We start from the raw sequence: 19100 nt of genomic DNA on the forward strand, positions 1-19100 counted from the left end.
AAATAGCTGTGATAGACTAGGCTAAAATTCTTTACCGGTACTTTAAAAAAAACAGATTGTTGTATGCGAATAATCATAATGATGGTTTGAAACACATACCCAATTTTGCAGTCGCCAACTCGCAAAAGCACTCCTCAAATAGACCCGAAAATTTTGCAGTGGTAAAGTATAAAGGATTTGCACGGGTCACCTGACTTTGTTCACTGGACGGCAAATAAAAAAAAAAACGTCCAGCTGGCTCCTGTCAGTTGCAAGTCGGATTATACGTTTCCGTTTTGTTTGGCTGTTGAAAATGGTTATTTCGTATCGTTCCGTTGGCTGTATGTTGTATAGACCAGCGTTTCCCAAACTGCGTTCCGCGGAACACTAGTGTTCCGCGAGCGTCTTCGAAGTGTTCCGTGGAAAAGGAATCTTAAATACGATGAGATCTAAGAATCGTGAAGTTGTGGCCCAACTGACCGTTCTATATCGCGTCATTGTCGGCCTAAAGTGGACTAACTGTAGACAAATACTAATACGGACTAACTAGGGCGAAGTAGTGGCATTTTCGTTAACCGTCGGCTTGGGTTGTTGACTGTTAAGTTCATTATCAAATGTTTTTGATTTTTCTATAGGCAAACAAGTAGGTTTAAAAAATAAAGGAAAAGGGTCAACTGTTCTTCCTCCATCTCAGCATCTCATTCAATTATTTTTGGTAAAATCTATTCAGAAATAAATAAACGGCAGGTCTGGAGCTCGCAAAATTGCGGAAAGTACTTTTATTTCCATTAGACGTAACTTGGAGGCAAACATTACGTAATGGAAAGTAAACGCCATAGAATGGTAAAATGAATGAATTGATTCATATACACAGCATTTAAATTAAGAAACAATAAAACAGGTATAATAAATGCAATATGTAAAATATTCAATCATATTTGAGGTATCTTTAACACAAATCTGTAAGTTTTCGCGGCGCATTCAGCAACTCCGCTACATTCGGAACCGCTACATTACACCGGTTTTCTCTATCAATTTATTGTTTCACTTTTTGGTGTTCCGCGAGGCGAGATCAAAAGTGTAAGTGTTCCATCGCCGAAAAAGTTTGGGAAACGCTGGTATAGAGGACTTGCACGGGTCACGTGACTTTGTTACTGGACGGCAATAAAACAAAAACGTCCATTTGGTTCCTGTCAGTTTCAAGTCGGATTATACGTTTCCGTTTTGTTTGGTTGTTGAAAATGGTTATTTCGTATTGTTCCGTTGGCTGTACGTATAGTATAGAGCAGTGGTTCTTAAACTTTTTCGAGCGCGACCCAAATCTGAATTTTATGAATACTCGCGACCGAATCCTAAATAACGCAAAATGTGTTTTTAATGTTCATACAAATACAGACAACTATTTATTAGAAACAGTCCATTGACTCAGTGAGATTGATGAAACTGAAATTTCCTTTTCACTATATCTTCAATACACAGCTTTATTTTACTGAGCGCAATACGCAAGTTGTCATGGGAATCGAGGCGATTGTGAGCTTAGTTTTAATATCATTCAGTGCCAAATATCCTCGCTCGCATAGGTGCTTGTCGCGAACTGTAGCAGAAACCTCGTCCGCTGTCTGTCGCAAACACGACATCTAGCTGGACTTAAGTATCTCTCGCAATATAAAACTTTTTACTCATCAAATGTGCACACACTGATTCGTTCGCGGTAAATGGTGCCTCGAGATGAGGTCACATTTTCTCTAGATATTGAATAATTTAATGTTGAGAAGCGAGCTTTTTCATTGCATCGTCTATTAAAATTTACAGTACCAAAAAGACACCCATTTTTGGTTATTTTAATCCACTAAGACGACATTCCGCGAGGTCAACACAACGACAAGCGACGTGCATGGTTACCGAGGCCATAAAATAATACACGTGACTGGCATATCAGAATTGTGATGTAACAATGAGCTCAAGACAGTTCTTTCCGTGAATGAAACTTTATATTTCATTATTTTTAAATACCAGATTTTGAAGCTAAATTGAATCATTGGGAAAGCTGAAATTTCGTCCTTCTCCTCTTAGATTGCCCTTGCATTGACGACCTTGTCGCGACCCACTTTTAAACTTTCCAAACATGGACCCAAACATGGGTCGCGACCCATACTTTAAGAACCACTGGTATAGAGTATAGACAACGAAATGAATCTTCAGTTAGATTCCACTGATTTCAAAAGATCCGGAACGTCGCGCAATGTGGATATCATCTATTGCCAATAGCATTGGCAGAACTGCTTGGTGTCAAGTCCAGAAGCCATCTTACATGTGTTTCACTGTTTGCAGACAGCACTTCGTTGATGGTGAGTGATAATGTGGTGATAGTGTGCCGTTATCAATTTTTTTAAATATTCACAAGCTCCCTCATTTCAATGGAAAGCAGATGACAAACTACTGTTATTGGTAGGCCTAGGCGTAGGCCTACTTGCAGACTTGACTCGTGTAAGATATTAATCAATAATTGCCATAAGGTATTGTTTTCCTAGCTAGCAGGTAACCTATTACTAAGTGTGAAAGGTTGAATAGATAACTAAAAGTTAACGCCAGTGGTCATGCAAAAATTAACCAGAAATCAATTGAATTCACCATCTAGGAATACGCTCGCCACCGCATCTCTGATCACCATGGTAGTTTAACAGGTTTCAATCCCATGCGGGGATAGTTATGCTGGTGCGAGAGGATTGCAGATCTACTCCCACTGAGGGTGGTTCACACGACCGATGGTCGGTTACGACCATCCATGCTTCCATGTTACAGTCCATGCTTCTGAAAACGGTAGATGTTATCCACATTGCGCGACGTTCCGGATCTTTTAAAAACAGTGGAATATAACTGAAGATCAACTTCGTTGTCTATAGTATACTATACGTACAGCCAACGGAACAATACGAAATAACCATTTTCAACAGCCAAACCAAACGGAAACGTATAATCCGACAAGACAGGAGCCAGCTGGACGTTTTTGTTTTTTGCCGTCCAGTAAACAAAGTCACGTGACCCGTGCAAGTCCTCTATAGTGTGGCGTACCAAAATTGATATCACCACTCAGGTTCTTTCTGCCAGCTTCTTGGACACTGAAGTTGCAATAGATGTCGATCACAAAATAATCTTCTTGCGGTTCCAACCACAGCAGAGTAACTAAGTTAACTAACTAGATTAATTATACACCTGTAAGAACTTAATACAACCAAATACTCCAATAAGAAATACAATAAACAAATAAAAACACAGTACAAATACCGTAGGATACATACGTAACACAAGATACAGAATTTGTCTATGACGTCACAGTCATGAACTATTTACTTATAATGGGATACTAAAAACCGGGTAAAACATACCTAGATATACATAAGAATAACTAGTATGACACTAAAGATACACACAAATCCTATCTTATCGACAAACACGTAATATACATGGAAATACGCATAGAAATCACACAGAAAATAAACTGCGAAAATAGACTAGTTACGGAAGTGTTAACTACAAGCTAACTAGTGAACAGAGCTATGCCAAACTAGAGAAACAGTAAACCTGTACTACTAATATCATTTTACAACAAGAATTACACAGATTTACGGCATTAAAGCACTATAATAATAACCTAATATACAGAGGAATATCTACACTGCCGGCAGTCTGACAAACCAGCTACAAGAGAAAGTTACACAGTTGTTCACCAGTGACTCAAGTGGTAAGAATAAATATGGGCGTACAGAATAAAACAGAGTTATAGACGTGGTCGTCTCATTACTCCCCCCTTTTTCAGATGGGAAATTACAAAGAAATTTTCCATCTTCAAAATTGAAAATCCATAAAAATATGAAGAAAATGTAAAGAACTGTACACTCAAATGAAATGTATATCTAAAAACAAAACAATGAATTGTTAAAAACATGATAAAAGCACTATCACAGTCAAATCAAATGTAGTCATCCAAATATCTAGGCCTTCGCCTAGTACGTTGGCCATTATCAAAGTTCGCATCAACTGTAACTTCTTCTGGTACAGTGTCTGGCCTTGAAGAGAAAGGTAATACATCAAAAATATCATGAGCAATCTGCTCATCATTTTCCATAATAGGTTCCACATCAGGTAAAATGTCACATCCAGTTAAGTCAATGTCATTGTCTTCTTCATCTTCATGAAGGTAAGGTCTCAGTTTGTCAACATGCACAATTCGAGAACGTGTTCCCGAATTCTTCTGAATCCTATACAAGTGATTAGGTAAACAGTCCACAATTCGATAAGGTCCAATCCAAGGAATACTCAGCTTGCGATGCTTAGGTGGATAATAATACCACACCAATTCATCTCTCTGGAAAGTAAGTGGTTTAACACCCAGATCAAAATTTCGCTTTTGTCTGGTTGCAGCAGCATTTAGATGTTGCCTAGCATGAAGAAAAGCTTTTTCAGTTGCACAGGAAAACCATTCGACAAACTCAGTGTAACAAGGATGAATAGATGACTCTGGTTTGCCAAACATAACATCAACAGGCATCTCGATTTCTCGTCCAAGCATTAACTTGTTCGGTGAATATCCTGTACTATCATGTACAGTGGAGCGATATGCCATGCAAAGATATGGGAGATGGTCGTCCCAATCATTTCGATTCTCATTTACAAAAGCTTTCAACATCTGCTGTATGGTCCTGTTGAAACGTTCAACTTGTCCATCTGAACGAGGATGATATGGAGTTGTTCGAGTCTTTTGAATCCCGTACAATTGACACATTTCTGAAAATAATTTTGATTCAAAGTCTCTTCCTTGATCTGAGTGGAGAATTCTTGGTACCCCAAATCTCGAAAAGAATTGAGTAACCAATGCATCAGCAGTGGTGTCAGCTCGCTGATTTGGTAAAGCAAAACATTCCACCCATTTAGAGAAATAGTCCGACAAAACCAAAATGTGTTCATTTCCATTTTCAGTTACAGGCAATGGTCCAAGAAAATCAATGGCAATCCTTTCCATAGGAGCTCCAGATATAAGTTGTTTCAAATCTCCCTGTCTTCTTCCGTAAAGCATCTTTGTTGAAGCACAAGACTTGCAAAATTTGCACCATCTGAGAATGTCCCTTTTGAAACCAGGCCAATAAAATCTGCGCCTTATACTCTTGAAAGTCCGATTAGCACCAAGATGACCTGCAGTGCGCAAAGAATGGAGCTTATGAAACAAATCTTGCCTCAAATTTGATGGAACAATCAATTGGATATGCGATTCCTCCGATTTACAATCAGGAATCCAACGACGATAGAGAAGTCCATTATCTACAGAAATCAAGTCCCACTGCGACATTAAACGTTTGGTCACTGTTGATTCAGGCATGTATTCTTGAATATCAGGTTTCTGAGCAGTAAGTTGTTTCCATTTCAAAACAGCAGAAATATCTGGATCTTCACTTTGCCAAGATTTAATTTGTTCATCTGTGTAGGTATCTAACCAATTACAATCGGAACAGTCTGACGATGATTGACCGGGCTGTTTTGATATTGCACTTACAATAACATTGCTCACAGCCACATCACCATTGGTACCACAATCAGAACAATCTTCTCGTTTGCATTTGCGAACTTGGCGTGACAATCCATCAGCATTGCCATGTTTCACGCCAGGTCTGTGTTCAATCTTAAAGTCATAGGCACCAAGTGTTAATATCCATCTTGCTAACATTCCTTGAGGTTCACGAAAATTGATCAACCATTTCAGAGCAGCATGATCTGTGCGAATTCTGAACGGTCTCCCGAGAAGAAAATGACTGAAGTGACGAACAGCCCACACCACAGCTAATAGTTCCCGGTGTGTAGCACAGTATCTACGTTGAGACTTGGACATAGTCTTACTGGCATAAGAAAGTACACGTTCATTGTCGTCCTGAACTTGAGATAACACTGCACCAATCCCAAAACCACTGGCATCAGTATCCAATACAAATTCGCCGATTGTCCTCGGAAAGCTAAGAATTGGGGCAGATGTCAGACAATGCTTCAAAGTTTCAAAAGCCTCTTGACATTCAGTACTCCATACAAAGGAAATATTCTTCCTGGTCAATCGAATAAGAGGTCCAGCAATTGTTGAATAATCTTGAACAAACTTCCGGTAGTAGTTCGCTGTGCCTAGAAAACTACGAATATCGCTGACAGAATTTGGCGTTTTCCATTCTTTAATAGCCGCAACATTTCCAGGGTCGCAACAGACACCGTCAGATGAAATAAGATAACCAAGATAAGAGGTGCTCCGACGGAAAAGTTTACATTTCGAGGGCTTCAAGCGTAAACCGGCACGGCGAAGTCTTATAAAAACTTCCCGAAGATTTGAGAGTGCCATTGAGAAATCACTACCATGAGCCAAAACATCATCAAGGAAATTGAAACACCCGTTCCACAGGAGATCACCAAGGATATTGTCCATCATCCGTTCGAATGTTGCGGGAGCATTCGCCAAACCGAAAGGCATCACTACAAAGTGAAAATGACCACGGCCTGGGATGCTGAATGCTGTCTTTTCACGGTCTGCAGGATCAACCTCCACTTGCCAATATCCGCTAGCGAGATCAAGAGTTGAGAACCATTGTGCTCCGTTTAAGGACTCAATGATATCCTCAATACGCGGCAAGGGATATGCGTCCTTGTATGTGACGTCATTAAGCAATCTAAAATCCACGCAAAATCTGGTAGAACCATCCTTTTTGGGAACTAGGACAATGGGAGAAGAATATGGGGAATCGCTGGGTTCTATGACACCCTGAGCCAGCATATTATCAACAGCTTCTTCGGCTATCTTCCTACGCGCCCACCCCATTCGACGAGGAGCCTGCCGAATCGGCTGTGGTGTGGTTGTGATGATCCTATGCTTTGCTGCTGAAGTACGGCCAAGTTCGCCATCTGGTCCTACAAATACATCATGGAATTCACAAATCAAGTTGACCAACTGTTCACGTTGACTCGGGGTTAGATCCTCAACGGAATTGACCATGTCATGTAGATGTTCTGGTAATTCAGAAGCTATAACCCGATTATCGGATTCGTCAACTTGAATTTGTGCTACAAGTTGAGGATGTGCAATACCAATCAAAGATCCAGCCCTGATCTTAAGTTGTCTGCCTTTTTGGTTCACCGCTAGAACAGGAACAGTGGACTTTCCTGGATCCACTACAGAAGAAATCAGCTGAACGCCATCAGCAAGGAAAGAAGAATTCAGCGGTTCAACAAGAGCAGCAACGTCAGACAAATTGCTTTTCGGCCAAGGACGACTAAGTTGTGCAGGGATAACAACCTTAGAATATGGCGGTATAGTAATATCTTCTCGAACCGTTACACGACAACACGGTACAGACTTTTCAGTAAACAGTTTGATTTCATGACCCTCTATCATCATGTGTCCAGATGATAAGTAAAGAACGCAATCATGTTCTCGGAGATAGTCCATGCCCAAAATACCATTAGACATACCTAGGTTGGCAACAACAACAGTGCGTCGTGATGCAAAAGAATCAATAGACAAATCAACTTCCAATGTACCCAGTGGTGATAAATCATGTCCTCCCACTGCAACAAGAGATTCTTCGAGCGGTGCTAAATGTGCTTCTTTCCCACCTATAGCCTCAAAGATGGAAATGTCGATCAGAGTAGTCATAGCACCACTATCTACAAGAAAATTGAACGGTTGATTGTTTACAAGTACCTTCGCATGCCAACTATTGTCATATTGCAAGGAACAAATATTCAGGTCTATATTCTGGTTCGTTGGTCCGTCATCAAGTAATAATTCAGCGGACACTGAGGACCTCAAGCCCGCTGAGTGTCGTTTAAATTTGCGGTCGAAGAGGAAGCAGCTGTTGCAGGGTCAGCGGGATTCTGAAGATGTGGACAATCCCGTTTAAGATGACCAGTCTGCTTGCAATTAAAACATGCTTTGCAATCCCTGCCCCAATGACCATGTTTACCACATCGAGGACACGGGTTGCGTGGTACACCATCAAAATTGCGATTGTTGTTAGCGCGTGGCTTAACATATCCTATGATCTCATCCAGTTTTGCTACAAGTCGCTCAAAACTGCTCTCGAGAAACTGAAAAAGGTCGGTTTGCTGATTAGCTGCATCACCAGTGTTACTCTGTTTCACTGCGGCAATGCGAGGTTTAGGCATGTCTCTTCTCTCAGAGTGGTTAGTATCAACAGAGTAATACAGCGTTGCAAGAGACAGTGCACTTTCAAAAGTATCAGGCTGTTGCATGGTAACATGTTTGATCATGCTTTCATCGGTTAAACCGGCGAGAAACTGCGATTTCAAAATATCATCTTGACCAGCAATATCAAGATTTGGGTAAGCAAGAATAACAAGCTCTTTCAATATGTTACCATAATCCCGTGGCGCTTCATTTGGCTTAATCCTACGACAATGAAATGTAGTACGATATGAGCTCGCATTTCCGGCAGGTTTGAAATAATGATTAAAATGAGCCACAATATCACTATAGCTAGTACGTTTCATATCTGGTAAATCTTTCAACACATTTAGAGCTTGACCTGTCATGCAAGTAGCCAATTCTAATCCTGCAGTGTCGTCATCCCACTGATTATAACTGGTAACCAATTCAAAATGGCATAAATAACTGGGCCACGTCATGACAGTGGATCCATCGAAATACATTGGCTTTTTGGCATTTCTTGCCATCATCGTAGCATTAGCTGTGCTATTGAGAACACTACGACTAACATTGGCATTTGAGACACTACTAGCGCTCACTGGAGGAGCTGATTGTGTAACCTCTGTAATCATTTTCGGCCTAGTACTAAGTTGCCTTCTGACATTTGTGCCCTCATTACCATTATCATTCAAAAAAGGAATTGTAGGTGCAAGGTTACTCACATGACCATTCTCCAAAAATTTCACCTCTAATGTCTGTGAGAACGCGTTCCGCTTCCCTTCTGGCTGTCCATCTTCTGATCCAAAATCAGAAATTTCATCATGCTTGAGAACAGGCGCTGCTTTTGGAACAACCGTTGCGGGTGTTGAAGTGATCAAGCTGACATCTGGGACATGTGACATGGGCTGCGTTTCTTCAGAATCAGCAACTTTTCCTGTTTTAACCACGCCAGAAATATCTTGCAGCATGTTGTAAACATGTTCAAAAGATGAGCCAATTTTCGCATTCTGGAGTTCAACTGATTCTAGTTGACTTCCAATCTGTTGCACACGACTGTCTATCAGTTGCAAACGACTGTCAGTCTCCTCTTGCTTTTCCAACATTTCCTCTTGTTTTTCTTCTGATTCCTTCAGTTTTGCCTTTAATATCTGTATTTGCAGATGCAAAAGTTCATTCTCCTTTGCTTCCTTTGGTGCCGGTACAATCTTTCTTCTCTTAACCATTTTTCCAAGATATCAGGCAACCGCAATTAAAAAAAATTCGGCAACCTCAAATGTCCAATATTGTCCAAATATTATCCGTCACAGACAAGCCTACTTAATCGGCTTAGTCTTAATAGTCCTTGTGTCAAATAATATATCCTGGCGTGTGCTCGCCAAAAATTCGTATATGTGGCGTACCAAAATTGATATCACCACTCAGGTTCTTTCTGCCAGCTTCTTGGACACTGAAGTTGCAATAGATGTCGATCACAAAATAATCTTCTTGCGGTTCCAACCACAGCAGAGTAACTAAGTTAACTAACTAGATTAATTATACACCTGTAAGAACTTAATACAACCAAATACTCCAATAAGAAATACAATAAACAAATAAAAACACAGTACAAATACCGTAGGATACATACGTAACACAAGATACAGAATTTGTCTATGACGTCACAGTCATGAACTATTTACTTATAATGGGATACTAAAAACCGGGTAAAACATACCTAGATATACATAAGAATAACTAGTATGACACTAAAGATACACACAAATCCTATCTTATCGACAAACACGTAATATACATGGAAATACGCATAGAAATCACACAGAAAATAAACTGCGAAAATAGACTAGTTACGGAAGTGTTAACTACAAGCTAACTAGTGAACAGAGCTATGCCAAACTAGAGAAACAGTAAACCTGTACTACTAATATCATTTTACAACAAGAATTACACAGATTTACGGCATTAAAGCACTATAATAATAACCTAATATACAGAGGAATATCTACACTGCCGGCAGTCTGACAAACCAGCTACAAGAGAAAGTTACACAGTTGTTCACCAGTGACTCAAGTGGTAAGAATAAATATGGGCGTACAGAATAAAACAGAGTTATAGACGTGGTCGTCTCAATAGGAAGAATTTTTCGGGGGTCAAAGGTCGGGGAAAGGTCCATACTTCACCATTGCAAAAATTTCGGGAATATTTTAAAAGTGCTTTTGCGAGTTAGCGCTTGTAAAATGGGGTATGTGTTTAAAACCATCATTATGATTCATCGCATACAACAATCTGTTTTTTAAAAGTACCGGTAATGAATTTTAGCCTAGTCTTTCACAGCTATTTTTACACTATTTTTTTTATTACTGCAATTAAATTAAAACTCCTAGGAAGACAGAGTGATCATTGAATTATCTGATTTATATTTAGGTTTCCGAAACACAACTGAAAACTAACGGATAGAATTCAAAAACGCGAAAACGAGGTAATGTTTACGACCACGCTTGAAAATCTTTCTGAGTGAGAAAAGTGTCTGAGCGGATGCAAAAAGGAGCATTGCTACGTCACCTTTTGCATCTTGCTGATTGGCCAATGTCACAAAGTAAACAAGAAAGTCGATGCTCGGGGAAAGGTCCGTTGAAAACTTGATATTATCACATGATGGATTCATTTAAAATCTCATCAATGTGTTGATATTGCATAATATCATTTCGACATTCACTGTCCATCAAACTTAAGCACCCCAATACATTACATTTAAAAACTGCTTTAAATTGCATTGCCTTTTATAAATAGCATCATATTTGACAGAGTTTCTGTTTTGTCAGATTGCTGATTTGCCACAAATCACAGCCAACAACATGAATTTGTTATCCATGTTGTTGGCTATGATTTGGTCTGGATGGAGTAAATTGTCCTATATTGCACTAGTCTCAAAAATTCTGGGTCCAATCACAATCGAAAAACAGGTGAAAACAAGTTTCCTCCACATCATCGCATAATACACATATGCCAGATTCTTCCCTAAACCAATATTTTAGTTTATCTGCGGTAGGCAGCCCATGTATGGTTTTTCGGCTAAGTTCTTTATACTTATTGGGTACTTGTATTTGTTCAATTTCTCCCACAGGATAGGTTATGTCGGATGTAATTTATTTGCGATATATATATAATGATCATTAATTTATCCAATTGGTTTAATTTCAAGCGCTTATTTGGTTGTTAAACTCTCCAAAACCACATAATGATCAATTTCAGTTCTTGCTGAAGATGTATTTTGATTCTGTTGTAAGATTTCGGGCCTTCCACAGATTTGTTTATTTCTGGACCATATTGAGAGACTTATTTCATTTTTTTTTTTTTTCAATTAAACTAGTTTTATAACCTAAATATGCCCCAAATATTTTAGTCTCATCTTTTTGGACTTCAATACCATTGTATTTGGGGCCAATATCTCAATTAATTGCATTTCCACCTAATATAATTTCACATTTTTTTTTATTTATTCTATTCCTGTACCCATTTCAAAGTTGTTCTAATGTTTTAAGACTTTCATCTATAGAGGCCAAATTTTTTACGCTCGAAATTGTATCATCTGCGTACCCTTTATAAATTCCAATATACCCACTACAATTCCTAAATTCTAAAATATTTCTATTAGATTTGATATCAGTTGCTAAAAGCTCAGCTATATAAACAGATATAAACATGATGTTATGGAACATCCTTGTCTCACTCCCCTTGTTAATAGAAATTCTTGTGATAAGTATTCATTCGTAATAATTTTTGAAGGCATGTTACGATACAGAATTCGAATCCATTTTAAAAAATATTCGCCGTCCAAAACTTATGACACGCTCTAGATCGACCGTGTCATAATGGTCAATTGAAATACTATAAGAGGTAAGTTTTGCTGGTTTGCCCAGAAGATGTCATCCCGTAGAGCAGGACTACTCAACTGGCGGATCGCGGTCCGAATCCGGACCTTTTGACCATTCAATTTGTACGGCGTCTACTTGTTTACTTTGGCAGCCTATGCATAGTTTTAGATAATTTCGATACTATTTAAATACACAGCTATACAGGTTGTCGTACTGGTACCAATGTGCGATATTTGTGTCCATATTTGTGAGCCATTCATTGCTCTTGTATTTAATTTATTACTTATCGATCTTGATCGGTAAGTATGTTGATAGGTATTTGTATGTATGTCTGTGTGTTAGATGCACGCGAATGGATGGATTATGTCGTATAATTAGCGAGGTATTAATTAATTAATGATGGGACACACGGTGTCACTATGAAGTAAGCCCACTGTTTTTGGGGATCCCCTAACCTTCGATCGATAAGTCTTCGGTTTCCAACCGAATTCTAGTTTGAACTTTTGTTTATTTAACGAAATGAATTTTTTGTAATGTCCGGACCCCAGTAATTTTGAAGTTTTGTAAACGGACCTTTGGTAAAAATAGTTGAGTAGCCCTGATCTATAACGTCGGAGTGTGCTTGGAAACATTTTATTTCTACAGCTTCCAAAAGAAACGGGGTGTGTAACAGGGGTGTTACGTGGGGTTCCCTAGTGTTTGAGTGATTTCCAAAATTTAGTGTAAAATCTTTTGTTAAGTCGTCTATGCCTGATGACTTATTATTATCTTTCATTACTCTGTTTCATCTAATTCTCCACACGTTATTTCTCTGTCTAAAAATGTTTTTCTTGAATTGACAATTTTTTGTCAAATTTGTGGATTAAACTATTTTGGGATGTCCTCTCAATACTTTTATTCTTACTATATAACTTATGATAAAAAGAAATCTGAGTATCCTGAATTTCTTCCAGAGAGTAAACCAGAGTTCATGTTTGTTTTTTTAGGACTCTAAACATGCTCTTCCGTTTGATTTTTCTAAATTTAAAAAATATTTGGTAGATTCTTCATCTTCGACATACCCTAACATTTCATTGTATGCTATCCTGAATTGTGTTAAAAGTTCATGTTCTATATCATTATCCGTTTGGCGCTTTATTTTTGCACAATGAATCGCCCATGTTTCGATTTTATTTTTACAAAGATCCCAATATGAACACCTCTGATCTATCTAATTATTTTGATTAAAATGCCACTTTTTCAAAATTGCTATAATCCCCTGACAAAATTCTTCATGTTTTTTTTAGTTCTGAGTTGTACTTCCAATAGCTTGGAACATGTTTCATGTTAAGGATATTGTATTAATTTTGACAGGAAAATGATCTGTCATTGCATTCACCTGAATCTGAATATTCTTGATATCAGTTATTTCTATGCATGATATATACCATCGATCCAGTCTGCTTTTATACATGTAATTATTATTATATGTTTGCATCCAAGTATATTGTATCGTTTTAATAATAAGTTCCAATTTTCTATTAAGTTTTGTAGCTTTTTTGTTCTGGGAATTTATCTTTCTTATCTAAAACACAATTCAAATCACCCCCCAAAATAATAGAATATTGCGTATTTCCTATTTAATTTACTAATTCTTCTATTTTATTTTTTATCAAAATAAACAATTCAGTGCGTTCCTGACATCATTTGGAGTATACAAATTAATCAAAATAAATTGGTTTCAGAAGATTTCCACCAATTCTATTATAAATTGACCATTGTCATCTACCTCCACATTTTAAAAATCTGTGTCAATTTTATTTGAAAATAAGATGCCGACATCAGAAGAATTATTAGAAACTGTGGTCCAAATTGCGTACCTGCCCCATTCTTTGGTCCATTTGGCTGATTCGACTTCGCTTTCACAATATCCGCTCCAGTTTGTTTGAGATAATCAAGTACTTATTTACGCTTTATATGTTGACTAATATCATTGACATTAAATGTCAAAAGTAACTTGTGCATATTGGACTGCCCCAACCCCCTTGCCCTATTGATATATGAAGTGAAAAATGAAAAACAATAAAAAATAAACTAAAAGTATCTGAAAAATAAAATGTGGCCCAGCTGTTATGTATTAGTCTTCTTTCTTATGTTAAGTCTATTATGTTTTATAAAACATCATTGATTTACTTATTAGGAGGTTTGTGTCAACGGTTTTGGTTTATCTGAGACATTTATCGTTTCCATGTTCTCCGAAATTGGTTGGGATCAAGTTCCAGGGATATCAACGCTTGGGTGTTCAGCGTTTCTTCCTTCGCTTCGCACCTCTTTAAAGTTATGTATCGAATCAGGAATGTCTTCATCATCTTTATCATTTCTCTTTTGTTTCCCTTCTCTTAACAAAGGGGCAAATATTTTTCAGTACTTGTTATGCCCCATCATCGGTGAGATGTATCATGTCATCTTCAAAGTAGCTGTCTATTAGTTTCTCTTCCGAGAAACAGTCCGGTTTTGGTATGTAAATGACGTGTTGTCCTCCAGCTTCCCCCTATCTGATACTTTTGGTTCTTTACTAGGCCGATGGACAGGCAAACAATTCTACATATATAAACTGTTTCTTCTTTTTGCTCCGCTTTCTTTATCATTTCTGTTATGATATTCTTTTTCATTTGTATACAGGTAGGAATTAGGAATGTCTTCATCATCTTTATCATTTCTCTTTTGTTTTCTTTCTCTTAGGTTAACAAAGAGGCAAATATTTTTCAGTACTTGTTATGCCCCATCATCGGTGAGATGTATCATGTCATCTTCAAAGTAGCTGTCTATTATTTTCTCTTCCGAGAAACAGTCCGGTTTTGGTATGTAAATCACGTGTTGTCCTCCAGCTTTCCCCTATCTGATACTTTTGGTTCTTTACTAGGCCGAAAGACAGGCACAATTCTACATATATAAACTGTTTCTTCTTTTTGCTTCGCTTTCTTTATCATATTTGTTATGATATTCTTTTTCTTCGTATACAGGTATGGGGTGATCTCATTTGTTTCAGTGTATATTACTATTTTTTCTAATATTCTAGTTTGTTTTTCTAGGATTTCAGCAATATCAGCAAATTTTTCTCCAAGAACATGTGCTGTGAAGACCCTTGATTTGTCAGTTTTTACTTGTGAATCCCCAATTAGAAGGATCATATGACCTTGCGATTGATAAGAGATGATTGCCGCATTCCTTTCATCCACTGAAATAGGATTACTCTTTTTTAAAGATAGTGTCTAGTTGTTAGATTACTCTGTTTCCGTTCGGTGTTGTGATTTGCTCTTTTTTTGCTGTTGCTGGTTGTTATGAAAGATAACAGGATACCGATTCTAGGCTTTATTAAACATAAGAACACCACTACCACAACTTAACACTGTAAACAATAGAATAACACGCAATCAGTAAAGTATGCAGTACGACAGAACTAGAGCAATCAAGAGTACATTGTTTATCTAATAATTACACTGTAAAGAAATACTAACACCACAATTTCCCCCTCCTAAAAGATTAGTTAACAAAAGTTTAATAAACATTTCACTCATAGTAATGTAAACGATCAATTGGACGTTTTTCTCTAGTAGAACGCCTAGGAGCCGGGGTGTCTATCTTCTTCATTGGGGATGTTTCGCGTTTTTCATCATCACCAGGAATATTTGACTTTTCTTCCCCTTCTTGAATTTCTGATTGGTTAATAACGGCATGCGATATTTTTGGTACATAGTCGGAATCTGCTGTATCAGCCTGCTTTACAGGTAATTGAGAAGGTTGATTATCGGAGGAACTTTCATTATTTTCACTTCCAAACGACGTACCATCACCACACGGTGCAAGATGCTTTGTTGATACTGTTGAGGTTTTACCATCTGAATACCGAATATGAGCGTAATGTCTGTTCGCATCTAGAAGTTCCACTTCATCGACGTATGGATCAGATTTGTTTCTTCTAATCTGTCTCTTGAGAAGAACATTTTTAGAATTTGTCAGCCACGTTGGAACGGCATATCCTGTGGTAGATCTTCTTGCAAAATTGAACAACCGTTCATGTGGTGTTGCAGTACACAATAGTGATCTGATGGAATGCAAAACATCCAATAGAACGTCTTGCCAACATTCAATTGGCAAACCGAGGGATTGTAAGGAGTTGTTCTACTGTGAGACACACCCTTTTCTTGCAAAAATCTTTTAAACTCACAACTCATGAAAGCCGAACCACGATCAGTATGTATGTAAGCAGGCATTCCAAATACAGCGAACAATGGAGTTAGACTTTTTATGACACTGGCGGCCGAAACATCAGGTGTTGGAATAGCGAAGGGAAATCGTGAAAACTCGTCAATTACGCAGAGAAAATATTTGTTGCGATTGTTCGACGGAAGAGGTCCCTTGAAGTCAATACTTAAACGTTCAAAGGGCTGAGTCGCTTTTACAAGAGTTCCTGCTTCAGGCCGATAGTATTTAGGTTTTATCTCTCTGCATACACGGCAATTCAAGACAGTTCGCTTAACGTCTTCAGTCGAATATGGTAAATTACGGACCTTAACAAAATGAGCGAATCTAGATATACCTGGATGGCATAATGCATCATGTAATTTAGTGAGGATATTAGTAGAAGGAAGAGCGCATGAAATCCTCGATAGAGTGTCTGGTGCAACATTGTCTTTGCCTGGTTTGTATGCGATATCGAAAGAGTAACCGGATAGCTCAATTCTCCATCTTGTTATTTTTTTCATTTTTGATTTTACCTTTGTGGCGGAAATCAAACATGTAAGAGACACTTTTCTGATCTGTTTTCATGATAAAACGTCTTCCTGTTAAAAAGTGACGCCAATGTCGTACTGCTTCAACTATTGCCATAGCTTCTTTTTCGACCGAAGGGTGTTCAAGTTCAGAGCCGTGTAATGTACGTGAAAAAAATGCCTCGGGACAACCAGATTGATTTAGTGTCGCTGCTATAGCAATATCTGAAGCAACAGTTTCCAATTCAAATGGAATATTTTCATCAACGGCAGTGAGAACAGCATTTTCTATTAACTGTTTTAGTTCATAAAAAGCTCCAATAGCAGAGTCAGTAAGAGGAAAAGAGGTCAATTTTGTTAATGATCTGATTATATTTGAGAAGTTTGGAATCCATCTAGAATAGTTTGAAAATAATCCCATGCATCTGCTCAATTCTTTAGAATTTGATGGTATTGGAAGTTGGTGTAAAGGTTTTAATCTTTCGGGATCTGGACGTATTTCACCTTCAGCAATTTGATATCCCAAAATTGGCAATGTTCGAGTAGTCCATATACTTTTTGATTTATTAAAAATCAATCCTCGTTGTTTTGCAGATTCCAGGAAAGCAGCCAGGTTTTTGTCGTGATCCTCTTTAGTCATTCCACAAATAGTTATGTTATCCAAATATGAAAAAACTCCTCGCAGTTGTTCTTCTTTCACGAGCTGCTTTATTATCCGCTGAAAACAAGAGACCCCGTTTGTGATTCCGAAAGGCAGCCTTGTGAATTGGTATAAATTTCCCTCGGCTTCAAACGCGGTAAACTCTCTGTCTTGGTGTTTCAGTGGAACTTGATGATAAGCGCTAGTGAGATCAACAGTACTAAAAACTCGATATTGTGCGATTTCATTCACTAACTCTGAAATGTTTGGCAATGGAAAAGCGTCCAATAAAGTGAACTTGTTAATAGTTTGCGAGTAATCAATTGCCAAACGTTTCTTTCGATTTTCTGCTTTAACCACAACGACTTGAGCTCTCCATGGCGAAAGGCATGTTTCGATAATTCCTTCTCGCTGAAGTCTTGCTACTTCGTCTCGAATGAATAATCTATCTTCGTGTAAATATCTTCTCGATTTAGTGGCGATTGGATGACAGTCCACAGTTAAATGTTTGAATGGTTCAGGTGGGGTTATTTTCAATGACGAGAAACCACAAATTGATAATTCAGGTTTTTTACCACCGTAGTGAAATCTTACACTTTTATGCAGGGTTTGGAAACTGAGTCCGAGGATCATATCAGCGCATAAGCTGTCGATTACACCAAACTTAACTCCGCAATATTTATAATTATTATAGTATAAATCCATTTCAGTACATCCAAGAACTTCTACTGAACATTTAGACGATGCCATGGAAATGACATTCTTTGCCGGACGAACGTTGAGCCTAAGAGATTTTACCAGCCTTGGGTGAATATAATTTTCCGTACTACCACTGTCGAAAAAAGCTCGTACATTTCGTTGACCGACTTCTACCAAGGCTGTGGCTTGTCGTAATGTAGACGGAACGTATCCAACATGAGTATAAGGTTTGTCATGAATAGTAGCTGAAATGTCAATGCGACTGCTGGAGTCATTGTCAGGGTTGCCAGATCCCAGCGATCAAAAAAAGCCAAAAATTTTACTAAGTACAAAAACCCCATAATTTGTCAGATTTTAAGCTCTTGGAACAATACTGATGATGATGTAGAGCCATCAGTTCATTCAGTGCGCCACACAATTGTCTTTTCCCATTGAAAGTTGTTTTTTCGGTTGCTATCATGGCGATTTACCCTTCAGCGGGATGAAGGGTTTATAAGTCAAAAGGATTATTTGAACGAAAGAACCAGAATCGACATTCAACACAACACAGTCAAGCTGACATCTATATGAAACAATTTAAAAAAATCAAAAAACCAAATAAAAATAAATATTAAAACGGACAGCATTATTTTACCATTCAATATATACAATACAGGGTACCGTTTCAGTATGTGATATACCTACATTTTCGAAATTTTAGAATTTATAAACCATCAATTTTATTAAAAACTATCTAACCACGTGCCGCTTACAGGTGGACTACTAATAGCTAATTCAGTAATTTTTACTGTAGTTAATCACATCGTTCGTGAGACAAAATTTTGATTACTGCAATTTAACTAAAGCTTCACATCAGGCATAGTGAAAATTAAGTTATACAACCATTTTTGAAAACGGAACTTAAAACTGACAAACAACACGCAAAACTATAAAAACGAGTCAAGGTTTACAACCCTGCTTGAACA

This window comes from Styela clava, chromosome 4 (assembly GCF_964204865.1).
Source record: "Styela clava chromosome 4, kaStyClav1.hap1.2, whole genome shotgun sequence".
In the NCBI taxonomy this organism is placed as follows: domain Eukaryota; kingdom Metazoa; phylum Chordata; class Ascidiacea; order Stolidobranchia; family Styelidae; genus Styela; species Styela clava.